We start from the raw sequence: 22,389 nt of genomic DNA on the forward strand, positions 1-22,389 counted from the left end.
ACATTGACTGTCGTAATGAGCGTTGAAAGTTCTTCAAAATTAAACTCCTAAATTACGATCAACTTCGATAAAACTCGGCGGGTCGCTAAAAGCCATTTAATTTCACATAAACTAATTTATCTCTTTTCTTCCGCTTTGCGGGGAATCATCGACGACAAGCGAATTTAACACCGCGATGGGCACAGAAATATAAATTGGATTATTGGCGAAGAGCTGTTACATTTTTCAGTGCTTTAAAATTGTATGTGTGTCTTTTGTAAAGTTAGCAATAAATGGAATCGACGAAATTTTATGGTTAGTTAAAGATTTATTTGTAAATATTTTATACTACGTCAAAATATAAAAAATGCATCAATACCTGTGGTGTGGAGAAAAGATTATATTTTTAAATAAACAAAATGATTTATAAAATATTTTAACGAAAATCAGTAGGTATATAATAAGATAAGGTAATACCAGCATTTCCAATGAGGCATAACGCCACAACCGGTCGTAAAGCCAGGGCCAAATCTATCGAAAAAAATATAAGTTTGCCTTAAATGCATCCCCGATGAGATAGAGAGAGAGAGTTAAACAAAAACTGTTTTATTCAGCTTTCAATGATTATAAAAATTACGTGTCATAATTCTTCACGATCATATTTTATCCAAAGACAAAAAGAAATATCCATTGACAATATTAGTAAAGGATTTATGACATTCAATATGAAAGCGATATGTAGGAGTGTAACGGACTGGCAGCGAACAGTCGTTCTAATTTCAAATAAGCGGGGTAAGCGAGATGGAAAATTTTCTCGCCCATCGATTCCGCTCCATGCTGCATTGGAAATTATATTTGGCACCTTAATACGTTAGGAGAAATGTTAAGACCATGGATTTGTTTAGTCTATTAATAAAGCTCTTTGTATGTCTTCATTAACAACTGATTAACTAATTTTGTGTAATACATTTTTTTTTTTCATTTAGTTCTCGAAGCTGCGTGGATATATAGTGGAATTTGATTATTGGTTTACGTAAAGAGAAATACTAAACAGATTTTTGTAATAATTTATTTGCACTGTTGCAAAAGTGAACTATAAAATAGGCTAGATAACATTTTTTTGTTTTGAGGACTATTATAATTTCATATTTAAAAAAAAAAGAACTTTTCAAACTTCGTATTTGAAGATTTACAGATTCAGCTACATTGTTAGAATGATCCTAATTATGTATATTATATCTACATAATACATATTTTTTACAATTCTTTGATCTTGTCAAGTGACCTAGTAAATAGAATCAAACACACTATTCAGACAGAATATTATTAGGTATATACCTACCCTACTTGAACATGTCAACTGACAGACAAGACTGCATAAAATAATGCCACCCCACCTAACAAGTTAGGTCTCGGCGGGGATTTCAATTTGCATAGAATCACCACACGATGCACTTACCTTGTATGGCACGTGAGTCAAATCTCTGCGAGCATAAATTGGCTAGGTATAACTCTCCGGGATGAGAATGAAATATATGGTAGTTACGATCACTAAAGTTCATTGAACTTTTGTCATACTTGATTTTTATTTAACCACAGCGATGTTACTCTATAACTGTCTATGCATTGAAGAAAGAGAAACATAGATTGTGCCATCTGCTTCTCCTCTCGCGTAACAAGAGAAAAAGTTATAAACTTGAAATTTTTTCAGTGATGGTTTCAGTATTATAATCTCAATTTAACAAGTAAACCAGCTAAACATAGCTTTAAACTTTAGCAATTCTTGATTATGTCTATCCCGTATGGGATAATAACGTGATACTGTATCTGTACCTAAAAATATTAGTGCAACACGTCCGTGGTCTTGCCGGAGCTTGAAATTCGGCTTTAGTCCGGCTTTAGTTTGATGTTTTGTTTTCTATTCTGACCTGTACTCCAAATTTGAATATATTCTTATCTAATCTACTATCAATATTTACCATAACATGCTATGTCATAATCAACGTGCTCCCACAGTTTTATAATAGGCGTATTGTGTTACGATACAACTTATTCTACTAACAATATCACGTCGTATAGATATGTGTAACTTCGCTACGGCATCGCTAGTTCATATGTAACCTAGTTTCCATGCGGGAAGAAAGCCAACATTAAATCAAAATGGACTTACTACATTTATCCCAGCCTTTTGTAGTGGAATAAGCTTTTTAAAAAATTACATTTTGGATATAATCTTTTATTGTTGTCACGCGAGATCTTATTGCGCGTGTGAGAAAAAAATATGTCCGCGCAGAAAACCGTTGAGGAGTTCCCACATCTGAAGCCGTTCCTGGGTGCACCGTCAGGTCATGCTTATCGTAATAATGCATTGTTATCCAAACTAAATGTGTGTACAAAATTTCAGCTCAGACGGTTGAAGATGCTGCTTCAAAATTGAATTGCAAGATTCCACCAGAGACCCTATGACATAGTGAGATTACGTACATAGTAGCATTGCATGTTAAATAAAAGCAAATAAAAAAGACAAAGATTTGCCACTTTATCAATCTATGACATAAATATATCATGCATTCGAAATTGTATTGAAAAATTCAAATTTTCAATTGTGTTTAAACTTAACAAAACTACATTAGAATATTATGTCATGCATACAAGAAAAAAAAATATATATTTTTTATATTTTCAACAAAATCAGTGTCCAATTTATGTGACGTGTTTTTGATATGATCCCTTTCAAGAGTAGTTTACATATTTCTAAGGGTTGGTCTCCAAGCATATTATTTTCGGTCTCTGACCTTTCTTACTCTGGTTTCTCATATTGTGCTGTTGTCAACGAGCGATCTTGTTAGTGGTTACCCAATACTCAATTCTTTATTTGCATTCTTAATGTAGGTAAGTAACAAATCTTTCTTATATATATTTAAAGATCCTTACGGGCGCAGCAATCGAAGAGGGGCTGACTTGTCCATAATTACAATATATTGATTCAATTTCTTTTAGTAAATCAACCATCCCTACGCTTCTACACATTTCTTAAAGGAAAGTGCTGGCTTGATATTATCAGTGTCGATATGCTAAAGTTAACAGTTAAGTATCGAAGTCAACTTGCAGTTGGTCGCTACGTCGACCTTTACAGTTTTTTCATATAGCTTGCATAACATTATAAATTGAATAATCCGATCTTTAAATTTTACTCTGACTACCAAACTCGACTGAAGTTCTATTGTGATGTGCGCGACTGAAGCAAAGTTTCGAACAACTAATAGAAATTAATTTGTTTTAAAATTACTAAATTCTTAGGATTTGGTCGCCCCAGTCATTCGTTGAAGTTACTTTCAGATAACACAGCAGAGGCTGGCCATTAAAACTCAAGAAATTTCTCACTACAGTTATTCCACATGGCAATAATACTTTTTGTACATAATGTCAAGTCAGGTGATAAACGCTCAGAATTTAGAGTACGTACTTGCACCGAGTTTTACGGCGTCGACGTGCCTTGTATATCTACTATACAATCTCATATATCAAACAAGGCATTTTTTTTGCAACATTCCCTTGTATTCTTTTTTCATTATTTTTTCGTGCGGCCAAAGTTGGCAACATTAACATTCAATTCAAGCAAATCAATAACGAAAGGTAAATAAACTTTATTAATTGAAATACAATTTAAGTATAGGCAAATAGCTCACTTTTTTGTACAAAATACCTAAACAAAGTATGTAATAAATTGGTAATAAAGTTTGGAATTTAATTAAAAATTGTATTACATAAAACATAGTACAACACCACTTTCCAGTCAAAAGTACGCATTGAAATTTGATAACAAAAAATACTAAAACAAACAAACCATACAACAGTCTAAATGATCGTCCAAATGCAAAATATCTACGATAACCATTTCTTATTCCAATAAGACCCCAAACGGTTATAGTCCCCACCATGTGGCCAAGAAGATATTATTTGGCTTATTATACCAAATGTGGTCTAATAGTGCTCTAAACATGCAGCCTCTCAGCCGTTGTGACACCATCAAATATTACTTCGGTCGATAGGGTACTTATCTATTCAATTTTTGATTGCAATGAACTATATAATTTTATAGACTTCGGGCGTCACAGCTGCGAATGTAACCTAATAGACTAGGTTGAGAGAGACTGAATAGTATCTTGTCTACCTATTAAAATAAAATTGTGTAATGCTAAAATATGCCATCTCGTATTTCATGCGAACTAAGTCGAATTTATTTATTTCTCGACAAAATAGATATTATTTAGTAACTAACCCAATAAAAACACTACCTCCCAAAAAACAAAACCATTAACTAAATAAGAACGTTCTGGCAACGTTTTTGATGTGATAAGAAGCTGGTTTCTCATATACTTATCTTAAATGGCGTCATAAAGAATATTACCTAAGTAATTAAGTAGTGCTTGTCGGTGCTATAAAACAAAATTAGAGTGAAAACAAGATACAAAAACATGTTTTATCTTTCTGTGACTATCAATTTTGTCTCAACATTCAAATTCTTATTTTGGCAACGCAATTTTTTATATTGATAACAATGATATGTAACATAAATGCTTTCTAACCCTGAAACAGTATCATCACTGCCATACAACTTCCATTAAATAAATTTTATTATTTCGATGAAATGTCTGATTCGTCATGTCGTGAGATAGTTAAGATTTTTTCTAAATATTATAATATGTTTCTTTTATTCACAATATCGGCAAACGACTGAATTATTAGTGGATATTAAACACTACTACGTAAATTATTGATACATGAACGATCTTTTTATTGTACCATTTATGAAAGACACGTAAGTTATAGCTAGGTACATAAACACACGCAACAACTTTCATGGCACTATAAATGGAATGGTTTGCCATTGTCTACTCCATTTTACACACAAGTAATAATCAACCAGTGCGCAAGTTTCCTCAGCTTTCCTTCCATGTCCGTCTAGTGGTCTATGAAAACTATTATACATGAGTCAGATTGGTATACAAACTCATGCAGCACGAGTAGAATTCTAACCTAGGATCTTTCGACCTACAGGCGTCTTAACCTTTACACCACCACCGCTTAAGACTCATGGCTAGGTAACACAAAATGAGGGCTGAAGCATTATCGCAAAAACAAATACTTCTAGCCAACCTTTGAATGGAAAGTAAAAGAAGTAAATCAAAGAGAAGACTGTTATAGCTCCTTCTTTAAATACTATTAATAGATACTCAGCAGATTTGGAAGTAAATTGGTTGCTTATAAAAGAAATAAAGACGGTAACGTCGGTAAGTTTCTATTCGAGACACCTTTTCCGACAGTTTCCGCCTTTCAGTGAAATCTTTATCACTCTCGTCGACTCGTGCGCTGTAAATTCCTTTAAAGAAATTTGTTACACACGGATGGCGGGATTAGCTTGATAAATGCTTCGGTATTGCTGTTAAGCAAAGTTATGGTAGCGTTCACATAGAAAGGGCTAAGGCGCGAACGTACCACGCTTACCAAACGCAAAAAATAAGGACATTATACTAAGAATAGTTTCGCTAAATTATAATTAATATTCAATTAAAAAAATATAAACGTTTAATGTTTGCTTAGTCCATCAATTAGCTGGCTAGATGAATACACTTTTTTGTCCAAACATTTCCCTTACTTTGAAAAATGTTATTTATTTAAAAAAAAATTCATTCTGTAAACCGAAAAAATGGCATCTGTTTATGAGGTATTGTACAAACAGCACCTATCAACATTTTGTCACACAAAAATATTACAAAAATTAAAATGAAAAAAATCCACATTTTATATTTCGCAATCACTCAATTCACAATAATTTGAAGAGAACAAAAAACCGCTCGTAAAATATAGCGGCGTTGTCTGCAGCTGTATGTAACTTAAGGGTGGGTCGACGAATCAGTTGTGCCTTAACAAATGGCCGCTCATAAAAATAAATAAAACTCGGGCGCGGAGGGTTTTATCTTGGCCCTTCGAGGCGGCAAAAAGGGAATACCCGGGGTCAAACTGGCTACTACCCTCTCGTTTTACTTCCAATGATAATCGATCTTGCGTGAAATTGGAGCTGTAAGAATTACACGTCTTAACCCTCTTTCAGGTCTAGAATTTTCGGGCCTCATTACATGTGAAAGTGAATCGCTAAGGTACACGTAAGAATAGAATTCCTTTTAGAAGACGTTGTCGGAAAGTAAAAACATATCTATTCATTGTAGCTTCTGGGGGCCGATTGCTTCTCAATGGAAGTTAATTTGATCAATTTTTCCAATTCTTTTTCCACTGTTTAACATAGTTTCTTCATACACAGAAAATCGTGCAAGATGCAATATGCAAGAATGTTTGTTAAATTTAGAGTAAATTTGATACGGGTATACGAAAAAATATTAGTTTTCGGATCGCATAGGTAATACATATCATACATTACGAAATGTGCACAATCTGAACAATGTAAAAGTGAAGCTTTCATGCTTCGCCTTACATCCACTATATGTTTCATACAACATCGTAACGGGCGCAAAACTCATTTCATACATATTCAATGGACTCTTGCAACAATAGGCATAAGTATGAGAAATGGCGGCCTGACCTTTAAATATACATACAAATTTTTAGGGTAAACCGTACTCTGTTGGGAAAACCAAAGCTGAATACAGATCTGTTAACAGAATGGTACATAAATAGAAGATTTATCTGTTGACTTGTTTTGGTTTATTAAGAATCTGTGCGGCACATACCCAACTTTCCGTTTGTAATATGTATTAGGTAATGTTAACAATATATATTAGGAAGAACAAAATTCGTAGCCAAGCCACTGGTGTAGTGTTTTCGGGATTGCCGTAGGTACGCAGAGAGAGAGTATAGTGTTAGGAATTCAGATATTGATAGGTGTCTATGACACAGTGCTTTATTATTATAATTTCATTGGGCAAGGCAATTCTATCATAATTATTTAGATGCAGTGTTTTCGAGTACTTATCACTAGCTTCTTCTTCATAGTCGTATTCCTCATGGCTGAAGGGTCGTGGTTATTACTTGGAATGAAACACACACAACAACTTTCTTGCCATTATTATTGGAGTGGTTTGCCATTGCCTTCTCCATTTCACACACAAGTTATATAATAAGAATCAACCAGTGTACAGGTTTCCTCACGATGTTTTCATCATCACCAGAAGCAAGTGATGATCGATAAAAACTACTATACATGAGTCAGATTGGTATACAAACTCGTGTGGCACGAGCAGGATTCGAAGCTGGGACCTTTCGATCCACAGGCGGGCGTCTTAACCATTAAACCACCACTGCTTCATCGCTAGCTAGCGCGAATGATTTAAATGTGATGTATATAGTGCTCTTAACGTAATGTATTTAGTGCTTTAGTAACATGGTAATAAGAATACAATTATTCTTATTACCATGTTACTATAGACAGGCAGACGGCTATATACCTTATATATAATAGATACCTATGATTATACATAAATAATATAAAATATAATAATGAATATTAAGAAATTGAAAATGCAATCATGACTAGATCAATATATATCGACATTATTCAAACAAAGAAAACTAGATCAATATAAGTTTATTCGCTTTGAATCAAAACACGTCACCTCGTATAAAAAAAACGTGATAAAAGGATGAAATTAAATTGCAAACCGCTTTCGCACAAAATAAATATAATGAAATATGTATGACGCTCATTTAATTAACTCAACATTCATACCCAGCGGCCAATTTTCTGTTGAAATATTTTCCGACGAAAAAAAGGTATATTGGAACTTTCGTTATGAGACATCGTAATCTCACGTTACATGAATTCGCAATTTTACAGGGATGCCTCGTTTGAACGAGAGTTAAATAAAATCTCTACTATAGCGCATTTAATAATGCTTTCGTATACAGTTACAATCGACATCGACCTACCGTCCAATGCTCGGCGCATATAATGTACAAAAACGCCACGTACTATATCAACGTTTTTCAGTTTAAAAGAATAAATTTAGACCCATACAATACAAGATAGGAAGACATAAAGGCTATGTCCGAACCGGTCTCCCACAAATTAAGGCCACTTTGTAAAGTTTTTGCTAACAAAATAAGCCAGTCTAATTACAATAAAACATTAGAGGACATTGTTCATTCATATGTGCCTAATTGGAGTTTGAAATGGTTCTGTATTAGCCGCAGCCAGAATTATATTCCATTTGGTCCTTCCCTCCTTGTTCGTGAGTATAATATCTCACTGCCATTATAACTTTGAATAAGTTTTCGACATTACGACGAAATTGGTTTTATATTTTCTGTACAAAGTTGTCTCGTTTGAGACGTGTTGTACAGCGGTTGATGCTCCCGTGGATATGTAATGAGGCGACTAGCTAGAGGATATAAATCCTTGACAGCTCATAGACAATAGTTGTATTTTCAAAGAAGGTTGAAGACAGGCGGCTAGTCATACAATTACAATCGATTCAATTGTGAAAGTTTATTCTTTAGTGTACCCCGAGCTCCGGGAACAACTGGATTGCAATCGGGAATATGCGTGAATGAGAGAGTAGCCGCAAAATAAACTAAGTTCCTACATAACTAGTACTTCAATGGTAAACAACTCACTTTAATCCTAATGATCGAAAATCTTATGAATTATGAGATTAGAAAGAAACTTGATCTGCTTTGTAAATAAATAATAATATGCAAAATAACAATAGAGCGTGTATTATTCGTAGAAAGGTGCAACCGTAAGCAATATCGACGATATCGAACATCCAATTTCAAACTAACATTTCTCCCAAGCAGTTCTTTCACAAAGTCGAAAGAAATTGTGTCATATTGCCAGTCAGGCAGTATTGAATCTAAATAAAACCAGGCTTTGAAGAGATGTGAAATACTAAGTGGCATTTCCTACTGAGAAAAATGTTATTAAAGAATAAAGCCATACTTGACGGAAGAAAACTTGGCAAGACTGATATACTTTCTAAAAAGTATTTTCCGAAAGGATTACGTCGGACTGAATAAGTGGGAAACTTAGCCCCTTTCCTGCTCAATTAGGCACGTTTTTGAAATATCTTCGTACATTATGATAATTTTGGGTTTACTTTGGTTAAGAATGTGAAACTTAATATGAGAGCTCGTTTCGCATGTCATTTATTTTCAATCAAAGTTTTTATGGCTCTAGTGTCGAAAAGGATTATGATTCCTCTAATGCGGTAGATGCTCATTAGTAACACAAAAGCGAGTGCCTTGTGCTATTATGCTGTTTTTGCATTGCCATTATTGCATTATGTGACTTATGTGTTATAATATCCTACCACTAATATATGTTGATTGAGCTCACAGTTTAAAAACTGTGAGAGCGAACACACTGTTCGTGTCAACTAAAATATAATTTTGTTTACAGTTTAGCCTCTTGCGCATCGTATTTCGTTATTCGTGTTTTTTGTAATAATTAACCAAACAAACTTTCGTATAATAACATAGATATTATGTTTAACTTCTGGCATCACATTTAGCTCCGGAAAAAAACTAGCACAGAGTGGAACATTATTATGTTCCATTTTATGCTAGTTTTTTTGCGGAAAGAAAGATCACGCAAAATCCACAACCTAATACACATATAAGCTATGATAAACCCGACAAATGCACGTGTATAAACAAATTCTTGAAACTCCAAATCTCTGCAAAACAAAACAAATATATTCTAAGTATAATTAGACTAATTCAGTGAAGCGGAAAGACATAAATAAATTCGTACACCGCAACCATTCGGAAGGACGGAAACGCGGCAGAAAGACTAGCGACGAGCAAAACAAAGACATAATTTTACGAGGCAGATATCTGTGGAGTACAGTCTATAGTAAATCCAATATGGCCTCTATTATTACCGCTAGAAGGTCCTTGTAGAGTGCCTTGACGTGCTGACTGTACGCTGTTTATCCAAAATAAGATTGTACGGCGGCGTGACGAAATACGACATAGGATAAACATCAAAAGCAGATTTATGTACGCGTGCTTTTACAATTTATTCAGTATAAATTTTCGTAAAGTGTATTTCATGTTTCAAAATAGGTTCCAAGTGTATGGAAACACCTAGATATAAATACTTACTCTTTTCGAGATAAAACAGTCTATCTATTATTTGTAAGGGCAAAACGAACACTGAACTTGACTGAATTGTTCTGACCTTAGAACTTATGTAATGTCAAGACTTTTGAAAGACTACTAAGCTAAATATTATATAATAAAACCTTGTGATATCTTAACAACAAAATTATGAAAATCAGACGGAAATAGAGAGTCAAACTAGCTACATAATACTACATAATCAAGTACTTATTCATGAATATATTGCCTTTAATAGCATTCGTGGCCGAAAGTACTAAAATTACGCAGTTATTATGCTACCAATTAAACTTTCCTTGTTGTTCTTTCTCCTTTTATGTTCCGTTTAACCAACTTAAACGAGTTGCTTATTTCTTACGTTTGTATAATTATAAGCGAGTGCTCGAAATGACTGCAACTTTTTAGACTGTTCTGTTCACTCTGTTCACAACAAAACAGAAAGTTATTTAGTGAAGTTGTGCTATTTTCCTCAAAAGACGTATCTGTACTTTCTAATTAGAAATAAAGAAAAATGTACCACTCTTTCCACTTAACTCCATGAGCTCGTAATAAATATCATAACTGTGGGTGTAATTTAAAGGGACTTAGTGTAATTTACTCCCAAAATTATTACTAAATCATTAGGGACACGAATTAACTCTCTTGAACAGTCTTTATGTATTATCATCAAACTTATAAAATGTAGGTATACAAAAAATTCAACACAAATGGTTCAAGATAATCTGAGAAGTAGAGAAGAAAGTGGACCCTGGGTTCCGACGCTCAATGGTTGAAGAAGTAACTGGGAAAACTCTTAGATGAGATAGAGAGAGAGAGAGAGAAGTGAAATGAAAACTTAGAGATACACAACAGGGTCATCAATTAACTGATCTTCCATCAGCCGGCCAGATGTGGTGATCTCCAGGCCAGTTTGGAGAGGTTTGAACTAATTCCAGGCTGGTGTTGATGACGACAAAACAGAGAGATAAAATGCGATTTTTGCATCATTTTACAAACTCTTCCTGTACGTATGTAAGTCCGTATATAGTACGTGTATGTAAGGACAATGACAAGCCAATTATTATAGCGACTAATTCAGCAAAATTAATAGGTATAAACTGACTCTAAAAGAAAAAAAATACGGTTGCACTCCGGGAGTGCCGCTAGGAGCGGAAACTTGAATTTAATATTCAAGTTTCCGCTCCTCGTTGTGCATTTTTGACGTCTTACGAATTTTCGATCAAGTCACGTATTCTGATGCGAATTTAACATTTTTTACCCATCACAAAAAGTGCATAACGCCACTAAAGAAGTTTTAGATCATTCTCTTTTTTCTCGGTTTATAAAAAAAATCTCACTTGTTCTATTTGTCAGTGGAACTAGTGAGTGATCCGAAGTTTTCACTTCTAAAAATAAAAACTTGCAGAAACAAATTTTCATGCTCACGTACTTTCTTTTTTAACGTATGTTCTTTTTAAGTTTGGGAAGGTAGGTATCTACCTTCCCAAACTTAAAAAGAACCAAGTAAATAAAAAATACAAGAATGTAGCCGCAGCTATGTAAAAGGTTCCAATATATTTGACTCATCTGATAACATATTTAGTGCGAACAATGTAGATAAGCGATAATGACGTCCAACTGAATTCTTGTTCGCATTTAGACCTTGAAATTATTCATGGAGGTTCCTTTCAAGGGATAAGAAGGGCCCATTCGACCTTTTCGAGAGATTGAATGCGTTCAGTCTTATTCAAGTCAAACTAGTAAGGTCAAGTGCTTTATACGTAAAGTATTTTAAATACTTTATAATCTATTCCAACTTTATTAAAATAGTTTTCTTTATTCTAGTTTTTCATAATATTTAAATATTTATCCTCATTTTCTTAACGATTTGAGTTAAGTTTTGTTTTTCTTTTTTGTGAAATATATGAAAATGTATATTAGACTTTAGAGTTTTAATTTCATTCATTTAAATGTGCAAGCAATTCTTAATTATGAATTCATGTAATTTTTCAACCTCTCTCTCTAATAAGACTTTGGAAATTCAGTTGTTGTTTTACAACTGGCAGCTTTCTCAACATCAATCCCCTTACGGTAGATTGCACCGTCAACGTTAACGTTAACTTTAACGTGCGCAGAAAAACGCAAAGTACACCATTTTGCGCGGCGTCAAATTTGAAGAGACAACTCACCCATAGCGATTGCCGTTGTTGTTTTTCAACTGTCAAGTTTTTTTTATATAAATGAAGTTGTACGTTTATTTAAAATTATTAGTTTGATCAAAAACTTCCAAGCCAGTAAAAAACAATATGCAGCTAGTTCAACATATAAAAAAAAAATACTACACGAACAAGAGTGTGCTTCAGCTTGCTTACACGGCAAAATAAATAACCATGTTTGTTATTCACTCGCTGAAGACGTAACAGAGGGTACGGTTATCCTCAATCTCATGCTGGGCGAGCAATATTTTAGCTTGTTTTAGTGTTTTCTTGTAGCGAAGAAAAGAAAGAAAATAAGAAAAAAATTCCTTTGTTGAATTCTTCTGCGAAGATACTTCGAGAAGTTCAATATTATTCATTTTTCTCGTCTCTGATCATAAAATAATTATTGCCTTTGATATCTGAAAAAAGTAAATGACCCCAAAAAACCATCAAGCTCCAGTAACTGGTAATAAAGATGCTATAAATTTACCTTTTCGAGCGACCATTTCAAGTACGAAATTCAATATTCAAATGAGTTGTAATTAGCGTAAAATTTCGCAAGTTAATGGTGAATTATTGATTTTTTTTTCTGATAAAATGAAGAACCTACTCTTTTGGGTCAAGTACACTGTCAACATTTTTGGTAATTTTATGTCGGGACTGTCCAGTACAAGTAATTAAAACTAAAACATTTTTGTAATACCTAGGTACAAGAAATAATTACATACTTAGGTATATCATTTCTTTTACCTAGGTATTTTAAGATAAATATATAATATATGAACTGTAATATGTATGTATGTATGTATAATATTACCCGCCTCAAACATATAAACTCACAAACGGTAAACGTTTTGAATGTAAAAGAACATATAGAGGTAAATACCTATATTAGGACAAATCGCACAGATTAAGCTAGCCCCAAAGTCAGTTCGAGACTTGTGTTATGGGATACTAACTCAACGATACTATATTTTATAACAAATAACTAACTAACTGGGTTCTACCAGTCAACTTTGATGTTAACTTTAACCTGCGCAGAAAAACGCAAAATAGGTACGCAATTAACAATTTTATCTAAAGGTCAGCTGCGCGCAGATTAAAGTTAGCGTCAAAGCTGCCTGGTGCAACCCAACCTTAGATTATACCTCTACATTTACATTTACACTACAAAAGTAGAGTAATGATAAAATAAGCAAGCAGTTTATTAAAAATAAATACATTTTTAATAATACATTGTCCAACGTTTTCTAACTATTTTTTTTTAAATGTCGATAGTCATATATGATAGAATGAATATTATATATATTCAGTCGTAAAAAGGTTTAGTCCGACCCGACCTAGAACGACCTAAACATTCAACATCGCAAATGACAGTCTAAACGCCCTGCAAGTTTGCAACAGTTTATGGGTCCATAACTGGGGTGGTTTCCTACGATATGATGTGGGCAGCATGCTCCTAACAGCCTGATATGATGTGGTAACGACTTGATGGAGTGATTGTGACCAAATGAAAATGATTGTATGATGCTGAACATTATTCCTCTTAACAATAAAAAAAATCTTAATTATTGGATATTTGGATTGGATATCTGGATTAGTTATTTTTGATTATCTGTATTTGACATGGAAAAAACGAATCAATCAGTAAGTTTATCAAATTGAATAATTTGATATGTCATTTCTCCTGAATAACAGATCGACCTAATTATGACTTAAACATTATTCATGAGAAAATATCCAGTGCAGTGAAACTTTAGCTGGAAAGTACTAACGCTTATTCAAAAGTACACTCGCTTTAATGAAGCAGGTAATGAGACTCCGAGAGTCAAGCAAACAAGTTGAAGAGTCTGGACCTGAAGGGGAACTCAAAGGAAAGGTTTTTATTACTTTCCAAGTCCACTATAAGAACCTCATAAAGTGTGAAACAAGTTTTGTTAAGGTATTTTAAAAATTATCTACCTATTTAATCATATTAGATTTTATTAATGTCATGACTGCGCGGATTTAGTTTTTCACTTTTGCAATTATTTACTTTTTAATATATTACAATTACACATATATACAATTAATATATAAAAAACCACAGTTCTACATTTTGTCTCTGTGGTAATAACAAAATCAGCTGAAGCTTGATTTTTCATCATAAATTTTACTGAAAAATATAGTGGAAAAAATTGACCGCTGACAAAGAAAAATCGTAAAATGTGCGAAATATTTCATGATCGTATATCATAAAAAGCAATAAAGGGAAGTAGTAGTCAATCTTCGAATATTTTACGACTTACGATGAGAAGGCAATTTTTCTGAGAATTTCTATTTCAATAACCCTGTTTAGTTTAATTTTTGATACAAACTTTTATTATCGTCATGCATTTTCAGTTAAACTAAACGTACAAATTTTCAGTTCAATTAGTTAAAGGAAATAAATAGTAAGCTTAAAAAACTAAAAATCTAAATATAATAAATTACAAAATATAAAAATTGAATTACCAGTTTATTCGCAAAAATGTCTTAATTAATTTGAAGTCATTTTTAAAATCGTCGAACGCGACAAATTCCAACCGCTCCACAAATTATCTAGCCGATGAAATGAACTAGAAAAATGATGTTACAACAGAATTTTTCTGTTGAGATTCTCCCTCATTTTTTCGGCTTATAATTTGTCATCTCCCAACAAAATTGATGACATATTGCGAGACTCAAGTATTCCGGGAATTTTCTGTCTATAGACTACACAATGCATAATGTACTTTACTTTTCTATTCACTAATATAGTAGGTACCGGATAATAAAACCTTCAGAGATATTTTGGTACCGTAATTTTTTCATGTTTTGCTGCTATTATTTTTTAAATATATTCAATTAATGGACAGAGTAAAACACGGGCAAGTAGCTGGCATGCCGGTAGCTGGACTTTGACATGACTTTTTAAATATGTATTATAGAATGACATGCAAGTGCCTGTGGAAGCTGCTGGCATGTGTTCCGCTATAATGAGAAGACATGAAAAATTGTACAATTGCATTTTAAAAACTTCAAATCATTTATTAGTCTCGATACAACGTTACAATCAGGTCATGATAATTGAGTATATTCATGCATTCTGCGTTATAATCAATGAAAAAACAACAACCTGTTTACAATAAAGTAGATATTCAATCGTAGTTGATAAACATTTCGATTAACCCTAGAAATATTTATTACTAACTATCAATTATTTAGCAAAATAATTAAATATTTGTCAGAAACATGCTCAATAACAGTGAACTTTGCAAGAGCTAAACCCCCAAAAATATACGATTGTTTATTTTTAACCGACTTCACAAAAGATTCAACAGACTCGAGTCAAACAAAGAGGCAAAAGAATTTTATGAAACGTTCGTTTAAAAAATTTAAATTCTCGCTCTGGATACACGCGATACTGTTTGTCATAAGGGCCTTTATGTTCGGAATCACAAGGGATTTCCCCGTCAAAAACAAATGAGGAGCGGATGTCCTCGAAACTTCCGGCTTAATTAAATGGCGTTTTGTCCGGAACGAAGGGTTATTAAAAGCAGAATTAGTGTAACTACAATGTTTGGTCTAGGCGTGAAAAGGGTATGAAATGATCAACCTAAAAGTTTTAGGTTCAGCTGAAAAAGTTTGTGATGTGTAAACTTCAACGGATTCAACGGATGGAACGTATTTAAGTTAATATATAAATTTTTTTATATTATTAGCAACGGATTATTGAACCTTTTCTTTCCACGATTTGGAAAATTTTGGAAAAATATATAATAGTTGCTGTCGTGTTTTAACATTGTCGTTAACATTAAAACGGTGAAAATTAAGTCGATATTTAAATTTCCGTGGCCATGCAAAATCAATAAACTGAATGAAACTTTTTGAAATCTAATTCTTTATAAAAATGTTGTATATGATTAAATTAACAATGTTTCTCCATTTTAATATAGCGTGCAAGATTGCATTTTGCATAAAAAAGACAAATAAGATTTAGAAATCGAATAACCGGAGCTATATTCGATAAGCCGTGCAGGTATCGAATATCGTGAGAAATAAAATGCAGCAGGCAAGAAGCATTCGAACGAATACGACATAAAAGCGAATACAGATTGTTAGACTGAAGGCATACGAATCCCTCTCGATATTCTTTTTAGAGCATCTATCCGCTGTAGCGCTTTAAAAGCGATGAAGTGTTAACACCGCTGTAAAATAAAGAAACGTATCTGATATTTTTAGGGTGAGTTGCACTTTAACTTTGACATTAGCTTTAACCTGCGCGCCGCTGTTGTTTAGACAAAATGGCGTTTTTCTGCTCAAGTTAAAGTTAATATCATAGTTGACTGGTGCAACCAACTCTTATTCATGTAGTGATAGCTAATGTCGATAGAATTAAACTAATGTTCAATTTGTGTGTGAGCGGTAGATTTTATCAAACAGTATTATAGAAAACGTATTGCTTCCGATTGAATATTCTAGCAAACTATGGAATTAGTTTATAAAACCAATAAAATTAGGCACTTTCGTCTATAGTATTTATAATTATAGTTCAGATGGGTATCCTAATTAATTTCATAAATTAAAAAAGTGCTTTTACCTATTATTACGCTTTATACTCAAACTTCTTGAAATTTCACAAATATACGCATAAAAGTACAGATAAGATTATAAGGTACTTTTCATCTCGAAAATTTACTGATCAGTAGGCAATACATATGGGCGAAGTCACGGTTAGAAGCTAGTTATTTGAAATTGAAATTGCAACGCGTATTACATTCGCAACCTCGTTTTGTGTAGGTTTAGGGAAAAGACAAATGAAGTAAGGCTGTTAGCTATCATAGCTTATGTCCAAACATGGCGCATCTTCAAATATTCAGCGTGAGGTCACACGCACTACGACCAGTCGTTTACTTGTGAACAAAACACGCTACATTATCAAATACGAATATGCTGCCATCATAGTATAAAAGACGTATCTGACATTGGTCAACGCACATCAACTAACACAAATTAATTGCGGATTCGCCTAATTACCAAGGCGCACAGACACATGCAGAATAATTTGACATCTGGTCGTCTGTGCCAATTAGTTATTGTCTATATGGAATACATATTAAACTTAAATGTATAAAAATAATTCTCAAAAGAAAATGTCAGTTGCCTCCTTTTCATTATTTATCACTGGGGCATGATTATTTTTGTTTCATTTCACACTATTGTCAAAGCTAGTTATATCTATAAAATTTGAAATACGGTTGTCTTTATTACAGAAACATACTTAAACCCTTTGTCGATGCCAAGTTTTGCATTTTATAGTGCTTATACTAGTGGTGATTTATGGTATGAATAATAACCCCCTTTGTGCTTTGTGAATGGGAAATAAAATTCATTTACATCTTTTTTTATTTATGATTTTATATCGTTCCAGGGCGAAGAAAAGTTTGATGTAAAAAAAATATAATGAAAACATAAAGCTAATATTGTAACGTGGTGAGTAAGAAGATGGGAGCTATACTTTAAGGCGGGCTAAGGAAGAAACCAAGAAAGTGGTCAGATGATCAAATGTTGGTATCAAACTCATCAAATTTATACCTTTTTCTTATATCAATTATATAACACATACAATAAACGAGAAATAATAATTACTACATTACTATACGGTTGCGTCAGTAAATTTTGATGTTAACTTTAACCTGCGCGTAAAACGCGCGTAAACAACGACGGCGCGTTGGGTCAAATTAACGTCAAAGTGAACTGGAGCTACCCACCCTAAATATCAATCACAAACAAATAGTATACTAAATTGTATATTTCCTTTTGGTATCCTAAACTTTTCTCATAGTGTGATAGGCTTAATAGATTGCTCGCCTTCGACAAACAACATCCATCTACCTGTCAGATTTATGGTGTTGAGAAATGGGAGAGAGCTCGACGTGTTGTTTGTAAGAATCCATTCTGAATTATTAACCTTTCACAACCATTTTCCTCATTAAAGAATTTTTATGTTTTCCTGTGTCCTCTTTGTACGATTCCGTATTTTGTTAATAAAAGAGTTTTACAAAAAAAAAATTGGTAGGTATTAAAATCATGTTACTTAGTTTGTTGAGGAGCTCAGACATTCTCATAATGGTCCAATCAAACAAATTCAGGGTGACCAAAAATGTAGAAACTGGAGCTCTTCCGTGCTTCTAAAGGCACGTTAAGCCGTTGCGGTTGTATTGGCTGTGGTTAAAACCCGCCAATCTGCAATGAGCCCGCGTTATGGGTCATGGCACATTCGCCTTATCCATCCATAAGGAAGGCTTGTGCCCCGGCAGTGGGCGTGAGACCCAACGTTTAAATGACTGTTGGTGATGACGATACTATATGGTAAGACGCTTACTTGATAATAAAATTTCAAAAGTTTTTAATTCTACAAGCATATCTTCCTATTTTTAATCCACGTATTGTTTTTGTGTAAATATTGATGTTATTGTAAACACAAAGAAAGATTATTCTGTACAATCTTAAAACATGCATTTCGGATTGTCAAAACAATACGATTGTTATCTTTGATTCAATAAAAATAAAGAATTCTTGTGCTCTGATTTATTTCATATTAGGACGAAATCTTTCGTCTAAAAGTCGGTAAAAAGCATATAAATCACTTGGAAATATCTTCCTCGTAGGCCCAAGGATACCTCGGCTGAAAAACAAGCTCGTTACGATTCTCCAGTAACGCCACCAAAAAGTTTTGCCAATTGCTTCTACCTAAATATGTAACGAAATTATAACTGGGAGAGAAATTTCATTCGAAATCTGAAGCGACAGTTATGGACTTGCCGAAGAAGAGTTCTTTAGCATTCTCAACAGAATATATCTACTGTAAAAGTTTATTTAGACGTAATGTAATAAACTTATTTATTTACAACAGTAAAATATTGACGAAAATTAATACATTGATAAAATTTAGTTTTAATTTATTAATAAAAATCTATAATTAATATTAAAATATTAAAATCAGTCAACTTAGACGTTAACTTCAACCTGCGCAGAAATACGCGAAGTACGCCATTTTGTCTAAATGACTGCGGTGCGCAGGTCTGAGTTGACTTGTGTAACTTTTAATAATTCCATAAGGTTGGGCAAAATTTAAAAATGGAAGCTGTCATTGCGTCGGTAAAAAAAAAATACTACGTACACGCCAGACATTGAATTTTCGTGTCGATACTCACGCAGCGTTTTTTTACTAACATTTATTTACATTATCCGTTATCTTTCCAACAATACCGAGAGGTGAAACGACCTACCTATTATTTTGATGATACTACAAAGCTTTGAATATGACTCGACTTTAACACGACTTTTTCCGACCATTACGCGGAGTCATCACTATTGTTGTATTTTATTCAAAATGTTACATTATTCTTGTAAAGTGAGGTAATTTTGTATATCGTCGTTTTGATGATATTGCTTTCTTGTACAGACATTTTGTATGTAAATTTGCATTTTTTTATGGCTATCACATTGATTTCACGTAAAGATTTGCTTTTCTAAAAATGAGTAGAGGTAAAATGAGTAATGTTAACAGGCCTCATATTAATAATATAAGTAAAAAATATAAAAGTTTTGAATATGAAGATTTATGAAAATAATAGCACGCAATAGTAGCTCACACAGAACGCAGATTTCTGTGTTATTTCTATCTGGGAAATAATTTAGGACATAACTAGCTTAGTCAAGATAGTCCATAGATCTAAATACCGAGCTAACTATTCCAAATATCGTGTTACTAAATTATTTCCCAGTAAGAAATAACACCGAACCTCACCGATGTGAGCGACGAATGAAGAACAAAATTATACTGATGTATTTACTTGTGCCGTAAATCGTAATTTTAAACGATTTTCTTAAAAATACTTAATTTCTACTGGTATTTTGGAACGATCGGTGTTGAGAAGAAATACCGAAAAAAAACTTATTTAAATACTGTTGGACCTGTCACGACAGAAGGGCTTACTACATATTTTTAAATAGTATAATAAGGTATAAAATCAAACTAATTTGGGTAGGTTATTATGTGTTGTCGACTGTACTATAACACCATGAAACTTACCTGAAACGACGTGAGTTCAGCGACAAAGCAGACTATCATCGACAGTGTTATCCCAGCATCAGCTAGATAGAACAGGTCGGCACTGCCGTCGACACATGCTCCGTTGGCGAAGCATCTGACTTCTTCAGCTGCCTGCCATTTTCTATTCGGTTTATCGATAATCGAATGTACATCGTCTTTCACTTCACTATTACACTAAAGTTTTAGGTCGTCACTAGGCTGCTTGATTCTGTTGAAAGGTATGTATCTGGCTGATGATAATATCAAAATTAATTGTCATAATATTTTTAGACATATTTTTTATTTTGTAAATTGAAAAATTATTGTTTTGATTTCAAAAGTATTAAAACGTTGTGTTATCAATAAAATTCGAATTTTATTTTTATATCAAAAATCTATGTTTAATACTTTAGGCACTATAGATGTTTTATTATTAAAATTGATATTCCTAGTAAAATAAAAATCAAATAAAGTAATTTTACAACTTAATTTTGTCCTCAAATCTAACTGCCAATCTGTAAACTCGATTTCAATCGAAGCATGAATATTGATGCTCGATTCTCGGCAACATCGATGCTTCTTTTTTTTCTTTTTCGAACCGTTTTTGTACGAGCTAAGCCAGCCAGTTATTCAGAGGGCGACAACACAGCCTGAGCCAGTGCAGACAGGCCTAATACAAAAGCCATAGATCAGACCAGCTTTGAGTTCGTGTCAACCATTGTGTCGTATCGCCTGGAATTTAGTGAAGAGAATATTTCACTAACAGAGCCAATCTTCTGATTAATAAGGTCTATGCTGATTTAATTAACCTTTAACTGACGATTTTCATTTGTTAGAATATTATTTGAAGCATTGAGAAATTCAAAATTAGGTAAAGTTTACACATAGTATGTTAATTTTTGTAAAAAATAATATTTTTGCTTCTATTCATAAACACTATTCGTAAGTAGAGTGACTGTATTTAAGGTATATTATGCGAAACGCGTGAACCTGGATAGACACTTTCCATATCCATAATAAAGTTTAATACTTTGAATTTCAAACTTCATGCTGCAAACTTGAGATGGCGATCGATAGATCATTATCGATAGTCTATCGATATTACAGCAATATGGCAGAGTTCGAAACTATCGAACACTTTATAATACTATTGATACAGTTGATACTATCGATAGGTGTAGTATTATATTAATGCAGTCATAGTATTGCCAAATTTTATTCTATCAATATTATCGATAGTCATATCGATATTCCTTACAAATTTTTAGGTCCATTATTGATACTTTGGTATCACTACTTCAAACTAATAGCAGTTAATCTTCGAGAGTATAACATGTATCGAGTTACCCTCGCTACCCATCAAACTTTATAGACAGCATTCTGAATGGGTATTTCAGGAACTAAAGCCGGTCATGACATGATCGTAAGCCGATTTAGGTCTTCACCCGTCAGATTTCAGTAGTGCCTGTCAAATCATACGAATTTGAATATAATAATTGACAGACATCTGTCTGTCAATTATTAGACTGAACTGCAAAATTTACTACATTTAAGGCATATTCCCCTATCCGACGTCAATTTATTTGTATCTATACCTGATTTTTAAATAATATATTTAATTATTACAATACATTTTAATGGTAAAATGCGGGAAAACTCACTAATTGGACTATACATGTTTCTAAGTGTTTTTCGCGTTATTAGTGTGTTAATTTTCAGTTTCAATAAAATACGATATATTTGTACACGCCTAATACTACAATATATTATTTATTTCTTGGTGAATGATTCGAAAAAAAATATTTGTGATTATTCTTATCACAACATAGTATTAAAAAAGTCGCTTCCCGCAGTCTGTCTGTTCCTATGTTATGCTTAAATGTTAAAACTGCGCAACGGATTGTTTTGAGCGATTCAAGAGGAGGGTTTATGGTTAGGTCATGTACGTACGTAACTCGTACGAAGCCGGCGCGGGTCACTAGTATTATGCTAAAACAC

At 33.2% G+C, this 22,389-nt stretch overlaps 1 protein-coding gene across 13 annotated transcripts in view; it reads right to left on the bottom strand.

Moving 5' to 3' along the window:
• Positions 1 to 22,389, bottom strand: part of SK (small conductance calcium-activated potassium channel) — a 167,822-nt gene that overhangs the window by 43,495 nt on the left and 101,938 nt on the right. The window lies entirely within an intron of this gene.

This window comes from Plodia interpunctella, chromosome 15, assembly GCF_027563975.2.
Source record: "Plodia interpunctella isolate USDA-ARS_2022_Savannah chromosome 15, ilPloInte3.2, whole genome shotgun sequence".
Classification (NCBI taxonomy): domain Eukaryota; kingdom Metazoa; phylum Arthropoda; class Insecta; order Lepidoptera; family Pyralidae; genus Plodia; species Plodia interpunctella.